Raw genomic sequence first — 15,866 nt, 5'->3', positions numbered from 1 at the left:
ACAGTCAGAGGCATTCTGCCTGCCCCTGAGGTGGTGTTATGTCTTTATGCTAAAAACTACGTGTACAATGTTTACAATTACTTTCCAATACCTATCACCTATGTTAGACACTGAGCTTCTACTCTAAACCAAAATGTGCCAACATCACAGCAGAAGATGGAGGCCAAGAAGAAGAAGAAGGAGAAAGGCTAGACACACCCAGATCCCTCCATCTTGCCCCCTGAACTCCCATTCTAGAAACCCTAAAACCTACTTTTTCACCCTGTGATAAATTCACTATCATTCTACTTAAACTGTCATGGCTTGTAATCCTTCATATAAAGGTTGGTAATTGTTTTTTCCAAGGGTTAAATCAAAGGCACAGGGGTCTTGGGCTCTGTGCCAAGGTGTCTGAGCCCCCTGGGCAGGGTCTTGAGCTCTCCAGGGCAGCCAGAGAAATTTCCTGGGTTCCCACATAGTCCTACCTTTGATTTACTGCAGGTAAAAGCATCCAAACAGACCATCAACACAGAGCTTGACCACTTGTGACCCTTTGGGAAGCAGTAGCTTTGGGCTACCATACCACTGAGTAAATGGAAATTTATCTTGATTCCCTATCTTGGGAGTTCTGGTAGATGAAGCAGGCATTGTTGTGTTGATTAACTTTTTTAGGCCTTTTGTGTCTCTGAGAATTTCCTCATGACTGAAAGGGCCAAAACCTGATTCCTCTGCAGGAGGCTACCACCCACATTATGGGAGGATGAGATCAGACCATGTCTCTGCACCTCTGCTGCTCTCTTCTTGCTCAGGGCTTTATTTTTGTCTGTCAGTAAATGTGCTGGGCAGTGAACAGTGCTGGCTGAGACAAAGGCTCATGCCCCTTCCTGCTGCCCCTTTCCACAGAGGCAGAAAACCTTTGGTAGCAGGAGAAGGAAAGTGAGCAGCACCTTGGCACCTGCCCAGAAAGGATGAAGGGAGGAAGCAGTCAGATCCAGACAAACAATTTCTGAATAAGAGAGAAGTGTCAGGCAAGAGCAGTGCAGAGAACCAGAGAAGAAATGGTTGGATTGCCTGGATACTGCCAGTTAAGCAGTGTACTGAAGCCCTGGAGACCCAGCTGACTTCCCTCATAGGTGTTTTGTACTTGTACCTGTAAAAAACCAGCTGAATCTTCACCACTGTCTACTGCTCAAGAACCCTTTTGCTCTAAATAGACAAATTCTGATGCCTCTGAAAAGTTCTGCTGAACGTTTTACTTTGACAAGTATTGTGAAACATGATTTCATTACCACTGGCATGTGGTTAGAAAGAAATGCCCCACAATCTATCCATCTAAATCTGCAGCCACAATTTGTCAGACAGATGCAACTGCCAGATTTGCAGCTGCAGAAGTGAAACCAGAGTTCAGTCAGTCAGACACAGAAAGAGATGTGCTGTGCAGTTAGACCTGCACTTGCTGTATGGTGAGCCCAAAATTTCAGTGCATTTCCAGCTGCTGCAGAGTATGAAAGCCAGCACGATCCAAGTGGGGCAGGGCAGGATCAAATATCAGAAAACACCTTTTCCCCTGTGCTGTTTTATTAAAAATATTGTAGAAAAAACTACATAGCAGTCAGAGAAGTCAGCAAGTTTGGGGTTAGAATTGCCATCAAAACAACCTACTCTCTTTCATTTTGAAGCCATTCCCCCTTGTCCTGTCACCCCAAGCCCTCATAAATAGTTTCTCTCCATCTTTCTTGTTGGCTCCTTCAGGGACACCCTGAAGCCTCCTCTTCCCAAGGCTGAACAAGCCCAACTCAGTCTTTCCCCACAGTGGAGCTGCTCCATCCCTCTGCTCATCCTGGTGGTCTCCTCTGGACTGGCTCCAACAGGTTGATGTCCTTCCTGTGCTGGGGAAGAGGAAACCTGCACATACAGAGCAAATAAGGGATGCTGTCAAGAATCCCAGGTGGGAATCCTGGCGCAATTCTCTCTTGGCTGTTCTTCACTGCACTGATAGCCCAGTGCTCTCTGAAAGCAGTGTCCCCTCAGTGATTCACCCCAACAGCTCTGTCATCCAGGACTGGGCTTACCTGCAAGGCTGTTCCTTGTGTTCCATCCTGTTCCTTTCCTTTGTGCAGCCTGCAGGCTTTGCTTCCCTCTCAGTTCAATCAGACTGGGAGGCTGCTGAGGTCAGACTCATTTTTGCACTGCACTCTGCATTGCAGGCATGCCCTAGGGCTGTCCCCACTGCTTGCAGCTCTCAGCACACACACACACCTGCCTCTAGGATCAGGAAAATGAAAGAGCAGAATTATCCTGTGGTGAGATCTCCCCAACAGGTTTGAAATGCTGCCGGTCAGCCAAGGTATGTGGAGGCATGAACTGAGGCCTCTGCTGTAGCCTACAGACAGACTTTGTTGTCATGTTGTAATTCCCATCAGTAACCTCTGCCAGTTACAGCTGCATTTTTTCATCTGCCCAAATGTCCTTCATCTGAACAGAAATTATCCCCCTAAAAACAGCACAGCAACCTGTCAGAATGGGGGCCTCTTCTGTCTTATAAACCTCTTGATGAATTCCATCTCTGCTGGTGAGGAAGCACTAGCATGGAAAACCATCACTACTCAGTCAGAGATGCTGCTAGAACAGCCATGCTCTATCTATCCAGTTTAGCCTTTCCTGTCTGAGTATTAAAATATGCTAGACAAGATCTCATGCCTCATATGCTATCAGTTTCCATTTTAAAAAGGAGCACTGAATTTAGTTCTGCTGATTCTTGCCTGGTGTATGTAGTAGTGCACACTTTTCTCTTCAATGCTTTTAGTTAGAATTTGTTAAATTCCAGAGTATTCAAATTAGACCCTTGCTAGGCACTCTGTAGGTGTAAGTCAGATTTTCCACTGATTCTAGGACATCACAACATCTGAGGATCTGACATTTTAAGCTGACTGTATTTGCCCTTCTAGGTCTGCCTGAATAAAAGCAGATTTTTTTTTTTTATTTCCAGTTTGGAAATAAAAACTGTTTCTGAAACCATTTCTGGGATAAACAGGAGTATTTCATGTGGGTAAGATGTGACTTTTCCCTAACAGCCAAATTAAGACATGTTACCTAATGAAATACAAGGCCTGATGTTTGCTACATGAGAACAATACCTATTTTAAATGGCAATTCATAACTTCTTTACTATAAATCACTTGGACAACTGCAATGTCTTGTTTTTGTTCCCTTATAAAGGTCAAAGTGTCGTAGTGAACAGAAGTTCTCTACAAATACTAGGAGCTAATACCCTGCATGACTAAATGCTTGACAGAGAAAACACATCACTTAGAGCTGACCTGGACAGAGCAGCAGAGTTTATAAAAATCCTGGATCAGACTTTCTGATGTTCCTGTCTGAGGACAGCATGCCTGAAGGGCAGCAGAAGCAACCCACATGGCTTTTTGCCATCATCTCATGCTGTATCTTCCCCACAACTTTATCTCAGACCTCATCTTATCTAAAAAGCATGAAGGCTTATGACACTAAAAGCGTGTGTGTATGTGTCTTAGTGCAGTCTTGAGCTCCCAAACATTTGCTGCTTTTTTAAAAAAAAAGGTCATACAAATGACAAAACAAAATAAAACAAAACAAAGGTGCAGTTTTGGTCTCACATTTATTTTAATCTTCATAAAATTCATGGTTCAGAAGAGATACACGGGAGGCCTAACCAGGATTATTGGGGTGTTTGTTGTTTTATGGCACTATTTGGAACAGTTTTATCAGGAAGGCTGAACACCAAATTGTATTGCAGACAGCTTCCAAGAGCAACTTTTTGTTTTAAGACCATAAAAGGCAAAAATAAACTGCCTTTTTCTGTGTGATCAAAGACCCAGCATAAAAAGTGTCAGGAGGACCTTAAATGCCAGTTCCTGTACTCCCAATGTGTGTATCTTGGACTTCTTCCAGTGTGGGAGCAAGATGGACTTTTATTTTTATTTTCCTTTTAAATGGAAGAAAGCTGCCAAAATACATAAGGAGAAGGATTAGAGCCAGTTGCTTTTTGTTGGTTCTTTGGTGGGAACACTGCCAGGCAAAGCTGTATGCTGAATTCCCAGGGAATTTCACTCTCAAAAGCCAGCTTCTGGATTTCCCTCATTTGGGAAGCTCTCCCTGAAAGGGATATTCATATCTAGGAATCAGCTCAATGCAGAATTGTTGTACTGACAAATTGGCTGCTGTCTATTCAAATGCTACTCTGCATAGCAGCCTTTGCTGGGCTTTTTTTGGGTTTTTTTTGTTTGGTTTTTTTTTTTTTTTTTTTTTTTTTTTTTTTTTGTTGGTTTTGATTTTTTTCTAAATTATTTTTTTCCCCATTAGGTTGGGATGCCTGGTGAGCTGGGCATGTTTCAAAAGCAGGATTGCAGAGCACCCTGGGTAATCCAAAGTGTGCTTTTACAAAAGCAGGAAGAGACCGTTGCTCCTGGTATCAATAGCTGCTAACACTGACTCTCCAGGGTCACTTGCCAAGGCTGAACAATTGGCCACAAACACATTATTTCTGTCTTCTTGGGGCCTGTGGCAGTCCTGCAGCTGTTATCCCATAAAGGGACAGAGGGATGTCTCTTGCTGCTCATCCACCCTGTGCCAAACATCCTCCCTGTCCTGCGCCTCCCCTCTGCTCTCTTAGGTGGTCACATCGCTGGGGAAGAAAGGAATATTTCTCAAGGAAGCTGCAGCTTCCCAGAATCTTCTTGCTTGCCTACATAAGCAGAGGAAAAGGATGTGAGAATCAGACAAAAGATGCAATTCTGAGAACTGTTTTGACATGGCAACGGTTTTGTCAACTCAAAAAAAAAATCTTGGCAGGGATCACACTTATTATTTTTCATGTGTCAAGGAGAGATTTCCTTGAGGCTTTCCAATAAAATACTGTACTGCAGAAAGGCTAGACCCATGATTAAAGCATTAGACAGGGCATCTGGATTTTTCTTCCTTGGAAGATAATTTTTACGTGTCTATGTATCACTTCATGCCCTTATATTTCACTCTGTAAAATGGGTACAATAACATTTATGTAGTACAAATAAAATCTTGAGCTGTTTTGAGACATTCAGAGGCTGTAGTGATAAGAACAACAACAAAAAGTGCTAAGAAATAGCAGTATATATTACAGATACTGCACAGAAAAACTAAGCCACTTGTCAGACATTTCAGTTGGCTTCAGCAGATAGCAGAGAAAGAAAGCAAGAGCATACATCATTGGCCAAGCATGAAAACCACATAATCCACCTTTAACCTATAAACTTCTGTGATTCTGAAATAGATTATTTCTCTGTTCATTAGTGCATTAGTAGAGGCATTATTTACCTTTGCAATAAAGTCCAAATGTCCTTATTACTGCTGAACCCTGTTGCTGAAATGTAGCTCTTTCAAAGTTAGCAGTAATCATTTGCAATACAGTAAGCAGATGGAGACCCCATCAGAAATCAATGTCCCATTGTAATAGGTCCTGTGTGTCTAGACAGTCAGAGACAGTCCCAGCCTTTTGAAAAGATTACAGGCTGAATAGACAAGAGAAACAAAAAATGTGGAGAAGAAGCCAGCAGACCACAAATGAAGTGTTGTGCTCAGGTTCCCAGTGCTGGTCCCTGGTGAAACGGAGATGAGGATATGCCTGGGGGTGCTGTGGCTGAGTGCCTCACACCCCACCTCCCACTCTGGGCACAGAGTAGGGACTGCTGAAGCGCTCCTGCTGCCAGGGAGAATAACAATGAAAGAAAGATAACAGGATCATCCAGGGATTCAGCAGCAGAGGAGAGCTGACATGATATTTATCTGCTGTCTGCAGGAGAGAATCATATTTCTTTTGCACAGATGGATGTGCCCACAATCAGCTTCTGAAGACGCAAAACAAGGGTTTCTGATTTCTACCCAGGCTTACCTAGTGATTACATTAAATACAGAGATAGCTGTACCTGCCTCTAAATAATTTTAATTAGCAAAAATTCATTAGTGCTCATACACAGCAGTACCTGCAGGTGTAGTGGACTTGCTTAAGGTTAGTTAAGGTCTACTTAGGATTTAGCTTCTATGAAAACAGTTTGTATGACCTCCAAAATCGCTTGCAAGTTTCATCCAAACTTGGCAATTAGTTTCCCCATAAGAACTGTGAAAATCTGTGGGTTGATAGTGAAGACAGAAACAGGGATAGTATCTCTGCAGCTGCACAACCTTATTCCAGTGGATATTGAAGGCTCTGTGCAGACAAACACACTAGGAATTGGGGTTTCTTTTGTCCATTGGCCACCTTGGTTGTAAATACACTTATTGTATCTTATTTTAACACTCCCTTACATACTCTTCATCTCTTTAACAGCAGTAGGATTGAACGGTGGTTAAACCAGAACTGGGGTTTTTTTTTAGTATATATGCTTTGACTGTGAAGAGTTATTTTTGATACATACTCTTTTTCTTCTTAGCATCTTATCCTGAAGCTTTGATTAAAGTCTGAAGTCCAGAAACAATCCTGTCAAAGTTACTTATGAACCAACAAAAATCAGCATTAATCTGAAAATGCATGTATTGGGCTTACCTCACTGGTCCAGGACTTTGACAGTGTAATCACCTGAGAAATCTGTCCCTGTTGGGTTCCCAGGGTTGGGTTCTGCTCCAGGCCCAGATTTTGTCACCACCAACTCAGATGGCTGTTAGGACAAGCTGCTCCTCCTGCATATCCTGCCTGTCCTTGCCTCTTCTTCCAACCTGCCCCAAGCCTGCAGACAGCCAGAACATTGTTTTGAATTCAAAGACACAACATTTCTGTGGCTAAACCCCTGAATCCTTAAGGATTCCTGCCTGCTGCTGGCTAGGCATGCACCCCACTGCCAGCCCATGCCTTGCACCCAAAGTCTCCCCCACTGCTTCTGCTCAGGGACTATTTCCCTGTGGTGACAAGAACAGAGATGTGGTACAGCCCAGGCAGATGCTGCTGGCAGAAGTGCCAGCTTCTCTCCCACGGCTGGAACCATGGATGGCTAGACAGGAAGAAGTGGCCTTTTCCCTCACTGAACCAATGTGTGCCCCCAGACTGTGCCAGCTGGCCTTGTCTAGGTCAGAGAGGCACTCAGCATTTTGTCCTGGCTGGAAAAGAGGAGCTGAAGAAGAGTGGTTTAGGGTGAAAGGCAGCCAAAGGTCTTCTGGGGATGCAGAGCTGCCAGCTCACTGTCTGTGGTGGTGGTGCTGAGCAGCAGGAACATTCCAGGGCAAGGAAAAGCCTACTGTGTTTGGGGCAGTACCTGCATTATGCAGTTGCAGAAGAATGTGAATGAATGGCAGTATCTTTTTCTTCATTGGTGTGAACACAGAAAGCGTTCAATGATTCAGTTTTCTCATCAAGAGGATGGATGTTGGTCTGATAAATCAGTGCTTGGCTGTTTGCAATACCAAGGGATGTAGGAGGCACTGCTTTGCATGTACGTGATCGAATTAATAGATCAGATCTGCACATCTTATCCAGCTACAAAAATCACATCAGTGCTTTTGCTGATCACCCACAAACCCACATTTGCTGAAGGCCTTGCTTAACAGATTGTACTGTAGGGACATTGTGATTTCTTTTCTGAGCAAGACACAGAACTATCAACATCTTTTTGCTGATGTGTGTAAATGTGCTGGTCCAGACTGTTGATTAATTGCCCACAATGTTTCAGTCCAAGACTCAAACAAATTTTTTTTCATTTTAATACATTTACAGATTAAACAGCTGAGTTACATAATAGTAATCAAAACTTGGCATAGACACATTAAAAACAGACTATGCCTTTTTTTTTAGTGAGGTGGCAACTTACAACTAGAGAACAAATATCTAAGATCCAGGAGATCATTTTGTGGAAACAGACATTAATTTATTGCAAGAATCTTAGTCATAGATGAAGAATCCATTTTCTTGAGCATATAACTTTCAATTTAAAAGTATGCTTTGATCCAGCTGGGTTGCATACTAGAAAAGAGAGTTCTCTTAATCAGGAAAAAAGATATAGCTCTTCTAAGTAAGTCCATTTTGCACTTTTCTTATTTGTGTCTATCTCTGTGTGTATGCAAAACAACCTGTTAACCACCCTGCTTATAAACTCTGTCTGATACTAGGGACCCTCTATGTTATTCTATTCTACATTGCAAATTCTGTTCTCATTGTTGTGCACGCCTGTGACCTTTTGCCTTCAGATTCAGCTGAAGTCCTCTGGGAGGTGACAGAAAGGAAAAAATAAAAAAACCCTCTAACTTGGCTAGATATAATAGTGGAGAGTCATTAAATCTTGGTGACCAGCTATTCAGTTACAGTCCATTTAATCATACAGCAGCAAAATAATTGGCAATGGCTCAAGGCAAACTAATTATTCCAATCTGAAACTCGGCAGGGAAACGAGTAAACTGTGGATGAGGTGGTGATAGATTTTGCACATCTGACAGGCCAGATCTGTGAGGCTCTTGACAAGGAGACTAATGACAACCCAGGAAGTGTTCTCTCTTCAGTCATGCCAAAAAATGAGGAAAGACTGAGAGCAGAAAAACATCTGCTGGAAGGAGAGGAAAAGACCACTTTCAGAAGGAAAAAGGGAGACAAAGAAGGGTGGGCTCTTTAAAAGCCTTTAATCCAAACCTTAAGGTTGCATGGCCACAGGGGCACAGAGACAGGCTAATGTGTACAATGTGCCCTTTCTTCTTTTGATGATATTTTTCTCCCCTCTGAATGTCTTGCATCAGCCAAAAAGTAATTAGGCTTGCTGGCAATCATACGTGTCCTGGGGAAACCATGTGGCAAGCTCAGAGAGCTCTTGGACTTGCAGCATGGGGAAGGAATTAGCCAGAGCACTCTGGATGTCAGCACCAGGACGGGGAAGCTGGCCTGTGAAATCCCAGCTACCAAGGCTGTGGAGTGTCCAAGAGACAGAGCCTGAAGTCTCAGCAATGTTGACTCAGCCCATTGGAACTCAAAAGGCAATATTTGGGTGAGTATTTGCAGGTTTGTGACAGTACAGCCTCTTCCTCTTTGGGAGGTAATCACACCACTGCTGTGAGGACCTAAAAGGCTCCAGTACACCTTAGGGGAGTAAACATTATTCACTCCTGGAAAAACACAGTAGTCAGCTGTATATTGTTCTGGTGCAGGGTAGAAATTCAGATATTCCTCACTAAGACCTCAAAAATCAGATCTGCAAAAATGTTTGAGGGATAGTTTTGAGGACAGAATTTCCTGGAATGGAGGTACAAAAGCATGCCTCCTTCTTTCTGTGTGGTAGCACAAAAGCTTTCCAAAAAGCAGAGCAGTGTGTACCAAAGCAGCAGAGCAACAAAGTGGAAATTATTCAAGTGGGAGCTGTGAAGAAATTATCGCATCTTGCTCTGTAAGGCATAACCTGGTGAGTAGCTGCAAATACCAGAAATTACAACAAAATTTTATCATTAAGAAAAAGTGCTTTTCCACCGACCCTTAAACAGAAGTTAAGAGCTAAAGACAGAAGCCAAAGCTCAAACATTATGAGCAAATAATTCAGAATAAAAAATTCTGTGTTTTGGGGAATAAAACCTCTCTGCAGCTGCTTCTGTGATCTTTAGTGCTGGGGAACAGGACTGTCAGACATACAAGAACAAGAGAAATAAAGTTTAAACTGAAGGGATAAGCTATGTACAAGTGTTTATTAAAGTCACCACTAGAAATGTACAATGGGTTTGTAATCAGACTACTTCTTTCATTCATTGTAATTCTTCTGCAGAAACCAGAGGTGATCATAAAAACATTATTAAAGTCCAGATTTGAACAGGACTTCAAACTTCCACAGAAAGCAGTGCCTTAGATTAAGTTCTCCATTCTCTGTCAAGCTGTCTCTTGAATACTTTCATCAAGAAAAGTCCACCACTTTCATGGCTCCCGTGGCTAGTTATTCTCATGGTGATTCTTTTTCCCTCTGAAATGGGGGAAGGTATTTATAGATATCCAATTTGTGGAGATGGTCCTTAAATGAACTCTCTGATACATTTGTTTGTCATTGCTTCTCAGCATGGAGACCTGGGGGCTGATCTCACCCATGATGACTGATGTGAAGAGGGCATTGAGTACTTCTGTCTTTTCTGTGGGCATTTTTAATTAACCTTCCATCCCCCTTCAGCAGCACACCTGCAGCTTTATCGTGCTTCTACTCTGTAACAGAGCAATAACAGCCTTTTATTTGCTGTGTTTGACATCATCTGCCAATTTGAGCTCTGGCTGAATTTTTCCTTTGCTAACTACATCACTGCATGCAGGAGCACTATTTCTATATTTCTTTGTGGTATTCTCACCTTTTCCATCTCTCTCATATTTCTCTTTTGCATTGGAGCTCCTTCAGTAACTCGCTGTTTACAGGATGTTTTCCTGTTATGACTGTTCCTTTTTCTGATGAAGCGTGTAGGCCAATTTTATGCCTTGAAAGTGAAAATATTCCAGTATTCCTGAGCCCCTTTGCCCTCCAAGGGGCACAGAAAGGTCGGTAGCTGGTGCAGCACTGTGCTGTTTCCCAGCAAATACTGAGTTATGTGCATGTGCCATTTGAGTGAGCTGCTGACAATCAGATGAAGCTGCTTTTGACAAAGGGGTGGTTTTCTTGCACAAAGGCATGAGAAGAGAGCCTGTCCTGCCCATGCAGGATTTGCTGTGAGCCTGTACACCCTTTCTCTAATAAGTTGAGACCGAGAAACAAAGAACTAGAAAGGTGCTTCTGAGAGCTGATCATACCTAAGACAGGCATAAGGCAAATTTATGGCTGTGGGTGAGCACCTGAGGCTTCAAAACATGAAGAAGAAAAAGATTCTTTTCACGGGTAATTAGAGAGGAATAGAATTATTAAAACCTGATAGAATTAACAGAACCTGAGCTACCTGCTGAAGGAAGAGAGAAGGCCTTTTAATTGTCATTTACTGTCTGCAGTGGGCATAGAGACAATGACAGCTGACTGAACCTTGCCTCCTAAGCACAGTTACCGTCCTCCATGACAAAGAAAGAAGCTGAGGACACCAGTTCAAGTGATCCTCACCTCTGTTTGACCCTCCCTACCATTCCATTGACTTTGATGGTTGCAGGGAAAGAGCCTGCAGACAAAATGTGCTCACAAACCCAGTTTTTTCTCCTGCCAGCAGAGCAGGCAATCTGGATATTACCCCCTCAATTTCCTAAAAAAATCCAACCTCTATGGAGATTCATCTGAGCAGGAATTCTCTTGGAACAATAGACAACTCTATCAGTTGTACTGCAGCAGCACTGGGAGTTCATATGGTGTTGGAATTTAGGGTGTAGGGAACGTTTTTTATTAATACTTTTCTACCAAAAACTAATTTGTCAGTTCATGCAACATTTGCATTGTGGCTCTTTCTAACCAATCACTCTGTGCTCCCAACACTGCAGAAAATGGAGTAGCTGAAGAACAAGAATGAGATCAGACAACACCCAAAATCCTCCATCTTGTCTTCTATTTACCTCCATACTAAAACCCCAAAACTCAAAGTTTTTCACCCTGTGATAACCTATACTGCTATCTGTTTCACACACTCGTAGATTCCAATTCATCCCAAAGTTTTGGAAGCTTTCTCCATGCACAAAGGTCAAAAGCAGTGTTCTCCTGGGGATCAGGACTTCTCAGGTCTCAGGAAAGGCAGAGAAACATAGTATTTATTTTTTAAGAATGTGATAAATTATGTCATATTACATATCTGAAAAAAACAATTGTTAACCAGCATGGAGAACCTCAGTGAAACAGAATTAAGAATAGAGAATTAGCATAGTTTTTAAGAGTAGAGTCAATAATAGTAGAATTAGAAGTAATGGGAGCTGTAATTTTAAATGATATGGAAAATAATCACAGAGGAAGACACTTGAATGTCCTGTATAACCTAAAAAATATACTACCCAAAACCTAAGTGATGCTTCAAGAAATCCTTAACAAATATCTTTTCACAGAATCCATGCCACTGAGGGATGTAAAAAGTTCTTGATCCAGATGTTGCTGTTTTCCCAACATCAGTAACTGAATTTACAATGGATAAACTGGGAACAGGCAATAATTACTCGTCCAATGTCTACATACATCTTGAGCAATCCATTATTCTGAAAATCAGAAGAAATCCCATTGCCAAAAAAGGTTAGCCTCCTATCTTATTTAAGGCTGAATGGACTTCACTTTTTAAACTTCTCTTCTCTATTATATTGTTCATATCAGGGAGACACAGAAAGATATTTGAGTACCACAAATTATGAGGGATGAGCTACAATTATTTCATCCATTAATATTTTAATTTGCTCAACCCTTTTTTTTTTTTCCCACAAAGGACTATTTTCTGGATTTCTGAAGAAAAATATTCTACCATACATAAGTTCTGTTGAGCTAAGGAAATTATTTGGACTCCCCATCATGTGTAATTTAATATTCCTGTTGTTGGCAGTGTTGAAATGGTTTTGTTAAAAAGAAGAACAGCAGGGAAAAAACTCTACTAATTGAATACATTTTCTTGTTCTATTTGCACCTATAAAAAGTGCTTCCTAGGAAAGAACCTGGCACAAGACACTTACCATGAAGACTAGTGTGTGTGGGATTAGACACAGACAGTCAGCTGTCTCTTGCCAACCTAGAAATGGAAAAGCAAATGGGTTATACTTTACTTTTCATAAGAACTGAAGTGATAATTACAAATTCCTTTCTTCTGACAAAGTATAAAAATCAGAGTCAACTTTGCAACTGAATTAATTAGATCTTAAATATATTCACTATGGGCTTTTTGTATTACTTTTTTTTAGACATGTAAGCAGCAGTTTTGCACTGAATATTCATAAGTATTGAATGCTATACATAAACTGTGAAGTCTAACATCAGGAAGCAATACCATTTAGAAATAATATTATTTTAATACATTTGATTAACATCTGCTTTTTTCCCAAGTCAGCATTCATAATAACCAAACTTCTGGAGAACAAATGTTATTCTAAAAAATGAACTTGAGAAATCTGACTTAAAATGAGATATAAAATGAATCCTCACTTAAAAGCATTATAAGAGAAATTCTTAAATTTCCTCTAAGTACCCTGAAGGAGAAAAGTAAGTTAAGCTTCAGGAGAAAGATCACAAAATTTTAAAAATGTGTACACATACTACTGTCAAAATGTTCTTTTAAGTTAACAGCAGGCCAAATGGAAGCCTATTGAAATAATAATGCTTGCACCAAGATGTCGAAGCCAAAAAGAACCTGGTCATGGTCTGAGAGAGCGGTGACGTTTCTGGAGCTTCGATGCCATCTGCTGTCCGGGTAAAAAGAGTGCAGTGATCCCGACATCCATACAGCACTTTTCCATTCCCACATGGAAAACTGACCACGGGCTGGCCTCACAATTGCCGATTCCTAGCAAAGTGACAGCAGAATTGGAAAAAAAAAAAAAATAAAAACACCCTAAAATCTTCTTGGGACTGGGCAACTCTCTAGGGAATTGAAAAAAAAGAAGAGGGATAAAAAGAAGGATGTAAAACAGTAAACTGACACCTCAATTCCATGCAAAGAGGGAATAACAATTTCAAGAAAGAGGGAAGTGGGCACCAACTTAACAGCTTTTGAAAATGTTTCTCCAGCAAGATTCCTTTCAAGACAGTAACCTCTCTGCTTGGGTCCCAAAGTTAGGACAGGAGTCTTATCCTTAAACTTAAAGACTTAAACTTCAAAGTTGAGAAACATGAGAAGAAGCTGCAACAAAACTGCAAGTGCAGATGGTCTAAGATTTACATCTTAGTTGTAAATGGCAGAAGACAAATAAAACTCCAGGGATAAAAGATTCCAAAGGACTTTATGTCCTTTGAAGGCCCACAAAAGTGAGATTTCTAGCCTATTTTACACGACTCCAGATTTCTGCTGTGCAAGTTTGGACTGTTACACTGACAAATTCTGTGACATTCACAAAGCAGTAAGGTTTCTGTGACACTCCCACTTCAGATAGCAAATGGCAATGTCACTTGGCAGAGAAAAATGAGACAGTGCAGTAAGTGAGCAGTAAGATTTGGGAATTTCCTACCTGAAGCAGCAATCAGACACTTGATAAGGCATGAGCTAACCATTTTTCCCAACCCAATACAGTCAATATGTGCATATTGGAAAAAAACAGCACTTATCAAATTGCAATTAAATTTTTACTATAGGGGTGAACAATATAATAGTTTTCCTTGGGGAATGCAGACCTGAATCTTCATGCTAAGCCAAATAATCTCTAATACAGTCTTGGCTGTGGAGCTTTCTGCTCTTTTGGAAGGTCCTTTGCCCTGTCTTTTTTTCTCCAGCAGGATACTGAGAGTGTCTTCTGCAAAGCTGGAAGTCTCTGATGAGATCCCAGAACAGCCTGAACCATAGCAACCAGCTGCAGCAATTGTGCATGCCTGCTGTGCTGAATAGCTGGGGCTGAGATCACTTGGGTTTCCATGCACAGGACACGTCCTGTGTCCTGTTCTCAGCAGGTAGAAGAGGTTTAATCCATCCTGAGTGCATTGGGTGGCATTTGTACGTGGATAAGCACGTAATTCACATGAGCTACCTGTCTCTTGTGCTTCAGCTGGAAATATGAAAACCCTGCTCCTTATAAGAAGCAGCACACTGCTGAGGGTTGTGGTTATTTGGGTCTTTTGCCTCTCACTGTGAACTGCTATTGAACATGTACTATTGTTGCTCCACTGCCTGGTTCTTTCTGTTTTCCCCATTACTTCTCTTCTGCTCCTTTCTTAAATGTGCACTTCTATGGAAGCAGGGTCCTTTCAGTCTTTTCTCTTACAGCAACCATGCAACAGCAGTGCTCAGGAGAAAGAAAAATTTATAACTGATAAATTTATAATCCTGATAACTCTAATTTCTCTCCTCGGTGCCGATTAACTTGGACAACATGACCTCTCCTCTGGGTCTCACTGAAGCTGAGTAAAGTCTGCCTGCTTTGCCTGATCTGATGTTTGCCCTTTATACCCAACTTGAATGACTTTATGCTTAGTTTTTTTAAAGCTCCTACCTCAAGCAAATTATCCCTTTCAGGCCTCTTGCACTTCCAATAATCTTATTTGTATGTGACAATTGTAGCAGAAATGAAGTCCCACTGTAACTACCAATATTTGTAACCTGACATGCAAGCGAACCCTGCAAAAATCCTGAAACAGAATTGCTGTTGTTTGGTTCTCTCCTTGATCTCAGAAAACACCATTTAGCCAAGAAAGTATGAAGACAAACCCAGCAATACCGATCAAGTTTGATTTTCCCCTTCACTGAACCTGTTTTCTGACAAACAATTAGTGAATGACTGTTACTTCTGTTTTCACTGGCAGTAATTTAATTTCCTCTTTCATTTTAATTAAAAAAAAAAAAATTGTGAAGCTAATTTTCAAGTCATTGCATTGTGCAGAGTCTACCGATGGGAGAGGATTGAGCCACATACAGCTAAAACCAAAACCATTAGCTGATCATTTGCTTTGGGCAGGATTAGCAGGCAGGCCTCTTTACCTCCAGTCAGGCATCCTCCCCACTCCTCTGAATGACTTCTTAAACTTGCAGTTGGAAACTGCAGAAAAAGAAAAGAATAAAAGATTTTAGCCAATTGGGAATAAAGAGGAGGAAAAAAAAAACCTTCTAAATCCCAAGGAAATTAGCCCTCTGTTTTATTCATATTTGATTTCAGTGGTAACCATGGGAAACCAGAGCCAGGCCTGGTACCCTCTTGTGTACTGCAATCCCCCACTACAGTGCAGAGACAGAAGAGCTGCAATGGAGAAGGGCATATCAGCTAAAGGTGGCTCAGTTAGCACTAGAAAAGGCTTTACTTGAGAGGTTCAATAGGATCCAACCCTATGAATATGAATATGAAATGACCAGCTGGACTTGAG

General features: G+C 41.4%; 1 long non-coding RNA gene across 1 annotated transcript; it reads right to left on the bottom strand.

Annotated features, from left to right (window-relative positions):
• Positions 1-6,515: 6,515 nt before the first annotated feature.
• LOC127061076 (uncharacterized) lies at positions 6,516-15,528 on the bottom strand. Its single transcript, XR_007780517.1, has 4 exons — positions 15,487-15,528; positions 13,213-13,365; positions 12,542-12,597; positions 6,516-6,716 (listed from the first exon to the last, which is right to left on the bottom strand). It is a non-coding gene; the product is annotated as an uncharacterized LOC127061076 (long non-coding RNA).
• Positions 15,529-15,866: the final 338 nt, after the last annotated feature.

Source organism: Serinus canaria, chromosome Z, assembly GCF_022539315.1.
Source record: "Serinus canaria isolate serCan28SL12 chromosome Z, serCan2020, whole genome shotgun sequence".
Classification (NCBI taxonomy): Eukaryota; Metazoa; Chordata; class Aves; order Passeriformes; family Fringillidae; genus Serinus; species Serinus canaria.
The sequence above is the reverse complement of the archived record's forward strand: the minus strand, read 5'-3'. Positions and strand labels throughout refer to the sequence as shown.